Source organism: Bombina bombina, chromosome 5 (assembly GCF_027579735.1).
Source record: "Bombina bombina isolate aBomBom1 chromosome 5, aBomBom1.pri, whole genome shotgun sequence".
Lineage (NCBI taxonomy): Eukaryota > Metazoa > Chordata > Amphibia > Anura > Bombinatoridae > Bombina > Bombina bombina.
In genome coordinates, this window is record NC_069503.1 from 122,144,171 (window position 1) to 122,158,331 (window position 14,161).

The 14,161-nt window shown below is 37.2% G+C and overlaps 1 pseudogene; it reads left to right on the forward strand.

The window, feature by feature from the left end:
• The first annotated feature begins 705 nt into the window (after positions 1-705).
• LOC128661383 (gastrula zinc finger protein XlCGF57.1-like) lies at positions 706-13,797 on the forward strand (annotated as a pseudogene).
• The last annotated feature ends 364 nt before the right edge of the window (positions 13,798-14,161 follow it).

Below are 14,161 nucleotides of genomic sequence, written 5' to 3' on the forward strand. Positions count from 1 at the left end.
CGGCGATCGGGCCTGCAAAGTGACAGGCATCACCTGGGCTTCCTGTTACATGCAATTACATCACGCGCAATGACGTGATGACGTCACCGCGCAACTTTATTTAAAATTGTCAATACAAAGTATAGGGAAAGGGGGCATGCTGCTTAGAAACTTGTATCTCAGGGATCTAAGCAGCTACAGACCCACCAATGGAAAGGTAATCACCGTATAAGTCTTGGGGATCTAGGGGAAAAAATAAAAAAGTTAAAAAAAATGTTTTTTGAAAATAGTAAAAAACAGAAAAATATTAAATTCAGCTTAGCACTCAAAGGGTTAAAGCAGATTCAGGGCTCTACACATTCAGGCAAAAAAAAAAAAACTCATTGAGCACAAGCACAATTTATTAACCTGTCCAAGTTTATTCACATATTTTTTTTCTTTTGTCTATTTGTAGAAAATAGATTGAGTATTACATGTCCACTCCAGAGAACATCAAGAATAAAACTGATCCAGAATAGCTCAAAAGTACTAAATGACAATGACAAAACATTGTTTGTACCCCAGAAGACATTGCAAGACAATGTTGAAGAACATAGAACATACAAGAAAACTAATAAAGACTTGAAACAAAAATAAATTGTTCACCTCATTTCTAAACAAAAGTTGCCCACAGTAAATAAACTTTACATATTTAATGAGTATTCGAAGAGTATTAAGAAAAAGGAAATGATTCACAAATTAAAGAAATCATACACTTGTACAGAATGTGGAAAAACCTTTTCATGCAGCTCGAGTCTCCGAAGACACCTACAAATTTATACAGGGTATAACTTATACAAATGTAAAGAGTGTGGGAAATCTTTTACACTAAAGAGTAATCTCACATATCATGAAATGATCCACACAGGGGAGAAACCATTCCATTGTATGGAATGTGGTAAAAGATTTACGTGGAATTCAGATCTCCTAAGACACCAAATAAATCACACAGGTGAGAAGCCTTTCAGATGTACCGAATGAGGAAATAGATTTACACGCAAGTCAGCTCTCTTAAACCACCAACGTACTCACACAGGGATAAGACCATTCACATGTACAGAATGTGGAAAAAGCTTTACACGTAAGGCACTTCTTCAAAACCACCAAAGAATTCATACAGGGGTGAAGCCTTTCAGATGTGTGGATTGTGGAAAATGTTTCACAGAAAAGAGTGCTCTCATATCTCATAAAAGGACTCATACAGGGGAGAAACCATTCACTTGTAGTGAATGTGGAAAAGGTTTTACAAATAGGACCGACCTCGCACAACATCAAATGATTCACACAGGGGGAAAACCTTTCACATGTACAGGATGTGGAAAAAGCTTTGCAAACAAAGGGTATTTCATAAAACACCAAAAGATTCATAAGGGGTTGAAGATTTCCACATGTACAAAAAAAAGTTATCTCCCATCTCGTGAAGGAATCTACTCAGGTGAGAAACCATTCAACTGTGTGGAATGTGGCAAAAGTTTTTTGTGGAAGTCAAGTCTTCTAAGACACCAAATTGTTCATACAGATGTGGAGCCTTTTGCATGTAAAGAATGTGGAAAATGTTTTAAAAGTCGTTCATACCTGCTACAGCACCAAATGATTCACACGGGGCAGAAGCCTATCGCATGTCCTCTGTGTGGAAAAATCTTTTTAAGCAAGTCAAACCTCCTAATGCACCAGACTATCCATACAGGAGAAAAACCTTTCACATGTAAAGACTGTGGAAAATGTTTCAGACAAAAGAGTAACCTAACATCTCATGAAATGGTTCATACAGGGGAGAAACCATTCACATGTAATGAATGTGGGAAAAGCTTTTCACATAAGTCATGTCTTCTAAATCACCTAATGACACACAGGTCAGAAGCCTGTTCCATGTACTGTATGTGGAAAAAGCTTTGCAACAATGGGGGCTAGTTATCAAGCCGTCTACTTTTCTGGCTTCGCCGGCCCAATACGTCCGCCTAAGCTCGCCTACCTTCGCCGCCGCGGACCTGAAAAAAATACGCCTAAGTTATCAAATAAAGCTGTCAAAAAGCCGCGGGGCGATGAGCAGCGGACTGTGACAGTTATCACTCATCCGATCTCGCTGCCCTTCGGCTTTTTCCCAGCTTTATTGCTAGCCTGTCACTAAGCACTCACACTAACTACACTGCTCTACCCCCTATACCGGCGCCCCCGGAGCCCCCCGCAACTAAATAAAGTTACTAACCCCTAAACCGCCACTCCTATACCCTGCCGCAACTCTTATAAATGTATTAACCCCTAAACCGCCGCTCCTAGACCCCGCCGCAACTCTTATAAATGTATTAACCCCTAAACCGCCGCTCCCGGACACCGCTGCCACCTACATTATACCTAGTAACCCCTAATCTTCCCCCCCTACACCGTCGCCACCTATAATAAATTTATTAACCCCTATCCTGCCCCCCACTACGCCGCCGCCACTGTAATAAAATGATTAACCCCTAAACCTAAGTCTAACCCTAACCCTAACGCCCCCCTAACTTAAATATTAATTAAATAAATCTAAATAAATTAACTCTTATTAACTAAATGAATCCTATTTAAAACTAAATACTTACCTTTAAAATAAACCCTAATATAGCTACAATATAAATAATAATTATATTGTAGCTATCTTAGGATTTATATTTATTTTACAGGTAACTTTCAATTTATTTTAACCAGGTACAATAGCTATTAAATAGTTATTAACTATTTAATAGCTTACCTAGCTAAAATAAAGAGAAATGTACCTGTGAAATAAATCCTAACCTAAGTTACAATTACACCTAACACTACACTATACTTTAATAAATTATTCCTATTTAAAACTAAATACTTACCTGTAAAATAAACTCTAAGATAGCTACAATGTAATTAATAATTATATTATAGCTATGTTAGGATTTATATTTATTTTACAGGTATCTTTGTATTTCTTTTAGCTAGTTAGAATAGTTATTAAATAGTTATTAACTATTTAATAACTACCTAGCTAAAAGAAATACAAAATTACCTGTAAAATAAATCCTAACCTAAGTTACAATTAAACCTAATACTACACTATCATTAAATTAATTAAATAAACTACCTACAAATAACTACAATTAAATACAATTACATAAACTAACTAAAGTACAAAAAATAAAAAAAGCTAAGTTACAAAAAATAAAAAATTAAGTTACAAACATGTTAAAAATATTACAACAATTTTAAGCTACTTACACCTAATCTAAGCCCCCTAATAAAATAACAAACCCCCCCAAAATAAAAAAAAATCCCTACCCTATTCTAAATTAAATAAATTTCAAAGCTCTTTTACCTTACCAGCCCTTAAAAGGGCCATTTGTGGGGGCATGCCCCAAAAAGTTCAGCTCTTTTGCCTGTAAAAGAAAAATACAACCCCCCCAACATTAAAACCCACCACCCACATACCCCTAATCTAACCCAAACCCCCCTTACAAAAACCTAACACTAATCCCCTGAAGATCATCCTACCTTGAGTCATCTTCACTCAGCCGAGCCACCGATGGAACTGAAGAGGACATCCGGAGCGGAAGAAGTTAATCCTCCAAGCGGCGCTGAAGAAATCTTCCATCCGATGAAGTCATCATCCATGCGGCGCTGAAGAAGTCTTCGATCTGGCCGATGTCATCTTCAAAGAGGCGCTGAAGAGGTCTTCTATCCAGGCGAAGTCATCTTCCAAGCCGGGTCTTGAATCTTCCTTCCGCCGACGCGGAACCACCTTCTTCACCGACGGACTACGACGAATGACGGCTCCTTTAAGGGACGTCATCCAAGATGGCGTCCCCTCAATTCCAATTGGCTGATAGGATTCTATCAGCCAATCGGAATTAAGGTAGGAAAATCTGATTGGCTGATGGAATCAGCCAATCAGATTCAAGTTCAATCCGATTGGCTGATCCAATCAGCCAATCAGATTGAGCTCGCATTCTATTGGCTGATCGGAACAGCCAATAGAATGCGAGCTCAATCTGATTGGCTTATTCCATCAGCCAATCAGATTTTTCCTACCTTAAGGGGATAAGTGTTAGGTTTTTGTAAGGGGGGTTTGGGTTAGATTAGGGGTATGTGGGTGGTGGGTTTTAATGTTGGGGGGGTTGTATTTTTCTTTTACAGGCAAAAGAGCTGAACTTTTTGGGGCATGCCCCCACAAATGGCCCTTTTAAGGGCTGGTAAGGTAAAAGAGCTTTGAAATTTATTTAATTTAGAATAGGGTAGGGATTTTTTTTATTTTGGGGGGGTTTGTTATTTTATTAGGGGGCTTAGATTAGGTGTAAGTAGCTTAAAATTGTTGTAATATTTTTAAAATGTTTGTAACTTAATTTTTTATTTTTTGTAACTTAGCTTTTTTTATTTTTTGTACTTTAGTTAGTTTATGTAATTGTATTTAATTGTAGTTATTTGTAGGTAGTTTATTTAGTTAATTTAATGATAGTGTAGTATTAGGTTTAATTGTAACTTAGGTTAGGATTTATTTTACAGGTAATTTTGTAATTATTTTAGCTAGGTAGTTATTAAATAGTTAATAACTATTTAATAACTATTCTAACTAGCTAAAATAAATACAAAGTTACCTGTAAAATAAAAATAAATCCTAAGATAGCTACAATATAATTATTATTTATATTGTAGCTATATTAGGGTTTATTTTAAAGGTAAGTATTTAGTTTTAAATAGGATTCATTTAGTTAATAAGAGTTAATTTATTTAGATTTATTTAATTAATATTTAAGTTAGGGGGGCGTTAGGGTTAGTGTTAGACTTAGGTTTAGGGGTTAATCATTTTATTACAGTGGCGGCGGCGTAGTGGGGGGCAGGATAGGGGTTAATAAATTTATTATAGGTGGCGACGGTGTAGGGGGGCAGGATAGGGGTTAATACATTTAATATAGGTTGCGGCGGGTTCAGGGAGCGGCGGTTTAGGGGTTAATACATTTATTATAGTTGCGGTGGGCTCCGGGAGCGGCGGTTTAGGGGGTAATAACTTTATGTAGTTGCGGCGGTGTAGGGGGGGTCAGATTAGCAGTGTTTAGACTCGGGGTACATGTTAGGGTGTTAGGTGTAGACAGCTCCCATAGGAATGAATGGGATGTCTGGCAGCAGCGAACTTGTACTTTCGCTATGGTCAGACTCCCATTGATTCCTATGGGATCCGCCGCCTCCAGGCTGGCGCTTTGAAAACCAGGTACGCTGGGCCGTAAAAGTGCCGAGCGTACCTGCTAGTTTTTTGATAACTAGCAAAAGTAGTGAGAGTGTGCGGAACATCTGGAGTGACGTAAGAATCGATCTGTGTCGGACTGAGTCCGGCGGATCGAAGTTTACGTCACAAAATTCTACTTTTGCCGGTCTCAAGCCTTTGATAACTAAGGCGAATCAGCCTCGCCACAAATACGCTGCGGAATACGCAGCGTATTTGAGGTTGACGGCTTGATAACTAGGCCCCAATATCTAATCTCCAAAAGCACATAGTTATTCATACAGGAGAAAAAGCATTCACATGTACAGAGTGTGGAAAGTGTTTTAGAAAAAAGAGTAACCTCACCTCTCATGAAAGGGTCCATACAGGGGAGGAACCATTTACATGTAAAGTATAAGGGACAAGCTTTTCCCAAGTCATATCTTCTAAATCCATCTAAATACAAGAGAGAAGACTTGTATTGTAAATTTTATTCTAAAACCACCAAAAAGTTCACCCAGGAGTGAAGCTTTGTATATGATCAGAATATGAGAAGAAAACTTTTTGTTTTCAAAGACATTTTTTATTCACGTGGAGGTAAAAGCATTTCACATGTACAGATTGTTGTAATTGTTTGCTATAACCTGATGATGGATACATACTGATTCAGTTCACAGGTACCTAAAGAAACAATAAACTGCATGGATGTCTCCAAAACCATTTATCTCTTAAGTACAAAGGATGCTGTAGTCTACTCTTCCTTTTAGGAGATGACGCCTTCCCTGTATCATCTTCAGTAGCTCATTGCTAAAGAGATATAAAAAAGGGGGGAACTTTATTTGGGGGCTGCCATGTTGAAATATAGGTTCCCTTATCTAATCTTTTTCACTGAAGATGAATATGGACTGATTAAACATTACAAGCTATGGCTGTGTGGAATATAGCAATGTTAACATAACAATTTAATAGGGTTTAGCATTCTGTTAAAATTACTACATTCCACACAGCCATTGTTTGTATATTTTGTCTGCTCCTAATTGAATTCAGCAGTAGAGATCAGATGAACGAACCTAAGTTACAACATGGAGGCGCCAATTACTGTATAGAATCTCATAGCAATTAGAAAACACAAATTGTCACAATAAAATTAAAGAGAAAGAAAGTCAAATAAATAATGAAATCCTCCTAGGTAAGGAGGCCCACCTATGCGGTCTTTCTAACCAGTACCGCAACCTACCTCATCTATTTTCTATGTTTCTACGTGTAGCTTTTCACTCTACCATAAAATTGACTCTATTTCTACTACTTTGACAAACGAAACTGTTAAGCTTCACTTACAGATTGAGTTACAAGTTTTTAGTTTAGTATGTTCAATTTCATCACACTACTTATATATTGCAAAAACTTGTTTTGCTGTGTTATAAACAAACAAAAAAAAAAAAATAAGGAAGACACATGAAGACCATTTACTATTTACATATTGTGAAATATATGCCATAACTATTGTTTATACTTGATTTACTTTGAGAATTTTGAATATATTTCATTGGCAAGTCTGTGTGTTATAATTGTTCCTACAGATCTAGCTTATGTATAATTTTACATCTCTGTATATTCTTATGTTTATATGGCTTCGCGATAATATGCATGTAACCTTATCGCTTTTTCTTTGTCTTCAATAAAAAGATTATTATAAAAAAAAATAAAAAATAAAAAAAAATAAATAATGAAATAATATTGCAAAGCAATTTTTGTATAAAACATAAATTAACATTTATATAATTTAACATTTTATATTCCCTTTAAATGGCACATCATTAAAGGGACAGTCCACATAATAATTTTTATTGTTCTAAAAGATAGAATATCTCATTTTTACCTCTGTGATTACCTTGTATACTGATCACATGACTTTTTTATTATCTGTTGACTTGCATTAAGCCAATTAGTGCTGTGTTGTGCTAACTCTTAAATAACTCTCTGAGAGTGATAACAATGTTATCTATATGGCCCACATGAACTCGCAGTCTCCTGTTGTGAAAAGCAAATAAAAATCATGTTTTTAGAGGCGGCCTTTAAGGGCTTAGAAATTAACATATGAGTCTACCTAGGTTTAGCTTTCACCTAAGAATACCAAGAGAACTAAGCACACTTGATAAAAGTAAATTGGAAAGTTGTTTAAAGTTACATTCTCTATCTGAATCATGAAAGTTTAATTTTGACTAGACTGTCCCTTTAAAAATAAGTGAGTCTGTGTCTCTAATATAAAGATGACAGCTTTTATGGTGATCTACAACACTTTGCACTAGAGAGGTTCACAGTGCACCATTTTTACCATTTCCCTAAAGCAACGAGACCTTTATTTATGGATATTCTTTACTAGGATACAGCTAATCACTCAGGATACGTGGAATGCCAGTGGCACTAGTTAGATACATTAGAGCTTGTATATGTGTTAGAGTCTCATCTCCTCATTTAAAGGGATATTAAACATCTGTTTCATTGTTGTAATAAAAAAGCACTAAGCTATGACTTATACTTATCATTGTAATATGAAATATCCATCACTTTTTTTTATTTCTCTTTTTTTAACTTCATTTGTGCAGTGTCCATTATATCTTGTCACAGCCCCATAAGCCATGGGGTCTCTACAGGAAGATTTATTTAGATTGGTGTCATAAAACTTCTAGAGTAACATGAGCTGGTTTACTATTAAGTAAATAGACAAGATACACAAGGAGTTACATTTTCTCATGCTCAGAAGAGGCAGAATGTAACCCAAGTTACCAAGATTTTAGTTCTCGTATCACCCTTAGGGCAGTGGCTACACTGAGAATGTCTAAGTGCTCATTTTACAAGAAAACAAGTAAATTGTTTGCTGTTTTTTACACAATCTATTTCTTTCTATGTGTACTTTGATTTAACAGATTTGTTTTTACTAAAGAAGCACTGTGTAATATCCCTTTTAAACAAGTCACATGCTTTCCAATTGATTTAGTAGTTCGCTGTGCAAATGATAGTCACCTGCAGCTGTTGTTGACAACAGGGACGTATTTGATGCTAAGGAAAATGAACATTTGTGGAATGCAGCTAATACCCCCTGCTTCAGTTATAATCTGATTTTATGAGGGGTCCAGTAGTTTTTGACAGTAATTGTTATGGCACCCTGAGCTGTAATATCCCCAATGTTAACATTTAAAATAGAGAATGTTATGCATTTGTTTAGTGAGGAAAGACCCCTGTTTTTTTCACACAGAACCAGTACTGGTGGGCAGTAGCCAATGATCACTGGAGCAGTTAGAAAGCACCCCCAGACTAAGAATCTGAATCCCACCCTCACATAAACCTCAACTTTTAGGCGCTAGTGGTTATGTTTGTGTTTGAAGCTGTACAATATGAGTTGGAGCTCTGTTTCAGCGGAACAAATACAGTCTGACGACTCTCAGTAAAAAATGCTGGTGCCGGCTACTGTAAAAGCCCATCCACACCTATGCATTGCCTGGGATGATGTATGTGACTCTGCAAATGCACCCAAATTACAGGCACCCCAGTAGGCTTTAGAGAATTGTGCTTGGTTTCCCCAGTAGATATTATACTGTGGTTGGCTCTCACAGGTTACCCATCAGCCATACATCACAATCCTGAAGAAGTAGGCAGCATAGTATTAGGTTTTTCTGCATTACATGTGCTGTGTATTTACTCTGCTTCTCCAAATAGCTCATTACTGCTCCAGAAATTACCTTGGGAATCAGAATAAACTTGTGGTGATTAAGTAGAAATAGGTCTTTATGTATGTATGGAATATGTATATAGAGGCGCTGGTCTTGGATCCTACTGTGTGTTGTAGTGCACACTGCAGAAAGAAACTTGACTTGTGATTTGCAGGAGTTAACAACAAAATAATGTGCAGTATACTTACTCCGAAAATTTCAGAGTTCAGCTTCTTCATAAGGATCTATATCCCGATTTTCCCATATTGTGTTTTAGTATCTGCAGACAATGGAAATTACACTGCAGGTGATTGTATCTCTTAAAAAGATATAAAGTGCAGTATACTCACTCCGAGTAATTTGGAATCCGGCTCTTCAAAAGTGGTTGGTAACTTTAGAATACTTCCAAAAAGGCAGCAGAAAATACTTGTTGTAACAAACAAATATTTATTAAAACATATTTAAAAAGCTCTTCTTTTGGCTCTACGCGTTTCAACGACTAAATAGTCTTTTTCAACAGCAGTAAAAACAATTGTATAGCATTTGACTTTATGTATGTATGAAAGACAAAACCACAGATTAGGGCCCAGGAGTGACTGTATCACACTAGACTACAGGAAAAACAAATGCTTAAAACACCAGTCAACTCACAAGTGAATTACACCAGGCACTTACCTGGAAGTCTGGGTGAATTGTCAGCTTCACAGAGTTAGTCCTAAGGTACAAGTTCCACGTAACATAAAACCATCCTTACCGTGTAAATTCTATGCCACCCTCTTTAAGATTTTGGTCAATTTTGCTATAAAGTAAATTTCTGGTAAGCTACACTTTACAATTAGAAAAAATTACATATACGTATAAAGGGAGACTTATTTGTAACAATGGAATCCTTCTGGAATGTGGAAAGGTTCACACTTTAATACAGTAGGTGAACTCACTCAATTTCTTCTTAGCTCTCGACGCCTTAGACCTAGTTTCCATTGAAGTGGTAAAGTTTGGAAACTGGTGGTAACTTAAAACGTCTGCATAGCCTTTAATGGAGATAAATGTATTATACTTTTTACCTCTGTAATTACCTTGTATCTAAGCCTCTGCAAACTGCCCCATTATTTTAGTTCTTTTAACAGACATGCATTTTAACCAATCAATGCTGGCTCCTAGGAACTCCACGTGCGTGAGCACAGTGTTATCTATATGACACACATGAACTAACACCCTCTAGTGGTGAAAAAATTGTCAAAATGCCCTGAGAGAAGAGGCGGCCTTCAAGGGCTTAGAAATTAGCATATGAACCTCCTAGGTTTAGCTTTGAACTAAGAATACCAAAAGAACAAAGCACAATTGGTGATAAAAGTAAATAGGGCATGTAATTTTAAACAATTTTCCAATCTGAATCATGAAAGTTTATTCAGGACTAGACTGTCCCTTTAAATTAAAGGTAATAAGAATAGGTGCTGGAGCTCCATCGTCAATCATTTGTTCTGCAAGTATTACCTGTGGCGCAGTGGAACACTGGCATGATTACTTATACACAACTTTATCTTTGCAGATATTATGTTAACTTGGCAGTATACAATATATATCAAGGACAGATCAAAAATGGTTTTGTTTATGTTTTATGTAAAAATGTTTTATTGTACAGGTAGCCCTCAGTTTACGCCGGGGTTAGGTTCCAGAAGGAATGGTTGTAAATCGAAACCGTTGTAAATTGAAACCCAGCTTATAATGTAAGTCAATGGGAAGTGAGGGAGATCCAGGCTCCTCTCAAAATTGTCATAAGTAACACCTAATACATTATTTTTAAAGCTTTGAAATGAAGACTTTAAATGCTAAACAGCATTATAAACCTAATAATCACACAACACAGAATATATAATTAAACTAAGTTAAATGAACAAAAACATTTGCTAAACAGCATTATAAACCTAATAAAATAATCACAAAACACAGACTTCACTTGCATTTTTCTGTGAACAGGTCTTTCTATGCATTCCAATCTGGACTGGTTTATAGACAGGAAGATCTTGTTCCTTTGCAAGCTGCTTGATAGCTCAGGTCTGGTTAAACTGATTAATTTCAGCTTGCTTGGCTTTGCTGCAACACAAGCGGACAGCTCCACCTACTGGCTATTTTAATAAATGCACTGCTTCTCAATGCTTTTCAATAGCAGTCACATGACTCGAAAAAAAGTTGTTATTCTGAAACGGTGTAAATTGAACCGTTGTAAACCGAGGGCCACCTGTATTTTACTTTCATTCCTGTCAATAAAAATAATAAACTAAAACAAACAAACGCATGTATTTGTTATAGGTTAATACTTAGGGCTTTAAATAACCTTTTTTAAGCAATTAATAACTGGAAGAACTGAACTTAAAGGGACAGTCTACTTTAAAGGGAAACAATATTTAAATATTTATCGTTTGTTGAAAATAGCCACCAAGCTCCGCCCCTATTGAATGTATATTTGGGTGTGATACTTTTCTCCAATCACGACCGACTCCTAATACGTTTTCCTACTCACACATGCTGATTTGTGCTTATGCAATTTGAAATAGCTAACTGAAAAATATTAAATGTGCACTGCTAAACTCTCATACAAGAAAACGGCTAGCTGGACAAGAAGGAAGCTGTGGGCGGAGCTTGGCCGTCATTTTCAGCTGCTAACAAACAATGATTATTTAAAAGTTTTGTGTACTTCTTACAAGCTTATAGATGTGGAACTAGTTGCAAGATGCTTGTCTGGTGTGTAACAATAAGTAAGAAAGAATAAGTATTGCATAGAGACTGTCCCTTTTAAACCCAGCTTGGAATATGGCGCTTATAATAAGATATGCGCATGCACAAGATTGCGCAACGTCACTGAAAACGTCACTCATTGAAAGACTGCCTGGAGTATAGTAGTTATTCCTATCTATATGTGGGTAATTTCGGCTTCACTCAATCCTAATGCGCATGCGTGTTTTCAAAGATTTAAATCGCATGAGTAGTTGGACTGATTCGTCAGCTAAATAGATGCATAAACTCGCAATATGATAGGTAGTTGTATTATAACACTTAGTGCCGAAAATTCTGGACTGGAATTGGTGACATCATCAGCCGAAATTTGATGTCAAGACAGGAGGCTTCATATTTTTGCATCAAATCTTTACTGAAACCAAAACAGCAGCAAAGAAACTGAAAGGAAGAAAAATAACATAGCAACAGTGTGTAACCAATCAGGATACAGCATAACACTAAAGAGTCCAGAACAATCTAAGTCCTTCCTCTTTTCTTTGCTGCTACCAAGACAGCAGGTCACGTAATTCTTTTACTTTTACCTATTGTAATTAGTATAGAGCTTTATATCATTAGTTTATTCAAAGTATTTATTTACCTGTTTAATCACTATATTGTTAATGTGTCATTTAGTATAGATATTTTCTATCCTAACTATTTTTCTTACTCCTATTTTTCTTTAGGGCAACAATATATTTCTATAGTTTGCTTATTTGCCGTTATAATTTCTTAAGAAGTGTTACACCGGATTGCCCTTTTGTGTGGCTCCAATTTTTGCCACTTCTATCTACACAACGGAGCAGCCGCTTTCAGTCTGACTGCTCCGTTTCCTGTCACCAGACCGTATACCGGTCCCTCGTGACTCTCTCTCTCAATTGCTTTTCCCTCAGCAATCCGGTGCCGCTCGGAGCTCGCGGACACACACCTGACCAGTTGCTATTGATAATTCTGGTTGGATGTGTGAGCCGCGGCCTGTGTCGGCTCCGGACAGGGGGTGTGGCGGTAAAATTGAAGTACATTAGATTTAGGTTGTTACAAGCACCAATTTATTAAGGTATTAAAGTTAAATCTTGGGATTAAACAAAAGCATTTAATTATAAATAATTTCATTTTGAAGAGGCATCCGTTTTTTACTTCGCAAAGCAGCCGTTTTTCCCGCCAAATTTATTTAAAAAAGGAAACTAGGTTTTATTATACAAATTGTTTTACAAATATATCCTAGCTCTAATAGCATTTAGGTTAGATTAACTGCCTTTCATGCAAAGGGTTTCAGGTTTGAATCCAGCATCCTCTTGCATACAAAAGATTTTCTGTCAGTAAAATTTTTATTTTGAATAAAAAAAAATTTTTTAAAAAAAAGAAGTTATTTCATTTCATGTCTGCTAACATTAAACTTTCACAATAGCTTTGTGGACTTTCTCTGTGTTTTGGAGATTGTAGGTTCAAGGGTTCAAATCCTGCCTCTCTTTTATTAAAACTTACATTATCCACTACATATAGGCTAAAATATCCAAAGAGGATATTTTAGCCTATATTAATTCGGCCATAGCTTCTGCCCTTAAACACAATGTTCCTTCTTCCCATGAGAAAGTTTTGGAACAACCCCAGTCCCTTCATATTGAGGAATCCCCTTCCTCTGATTCAGACCCTCCAATATCGCACAAGCATCATTGGAATCCTCACTCCCGCACTGCCTCACATAAGGGCAAGGCTCCGAAATCTAAAGCCCTTCCCCCAGGCGTTTCACATAGGGGTGTCAGAACCTCCTCCCTGAAGGCTAAACGGGGTAAACGAACCCTTTCCCCCCTGGGTCTTCAAGAGGGGATCCAGAGCTCAGGCTCTGAGAATTTTGATATGGAGGACTATATGGAGTCCTTCCCAGAATTAGCTTGGGAGGAGGATCCTCAGTCTGACCTAGAGCTTGATCCAAGTCCAGCTCCTCAGGCTGGGGCTTCTCACTCCCGGTCTTCTCATATTGAGTTAGAGGACGAAATGGTTGACCCAGCTGGGAATCCCATTTTTAGCCCTAAACACATTAAGCATCCCAGATCTTCTGACTGGGCATTATCTCCTCATCTCTCTCGCTTTTTGTAGAGATCTCTCAGAAAACCTCTCGATCATGAAGATCGTAATAAATTACGAGCAGAATGACGTAGACCTTCCCTCCCTGGCAGGGAATCCATAACTCCTGAATTTGATGCTAAACTCGCTACCTTTCTAATTAGAAGGGGAAGGGATCCTAGGAAGGGTCTAGACAAGGCTCTCAGAGGTGTGCAGGATAAACTCCTGGACACTTCGGGTCCTTTGGCCCAAATTTTACATCTTTCTGATGAAGCCCTTTTGTCTGGCTCTCCTTTAGATCCTTTCGCCATTCGAGAATGGGCTTTTCGAGCTTTCTGCTTCCTTGGCAACGCCAACGTAGCCATTTCTACTGAACGCAGAAGATCTGCCCTCCTGA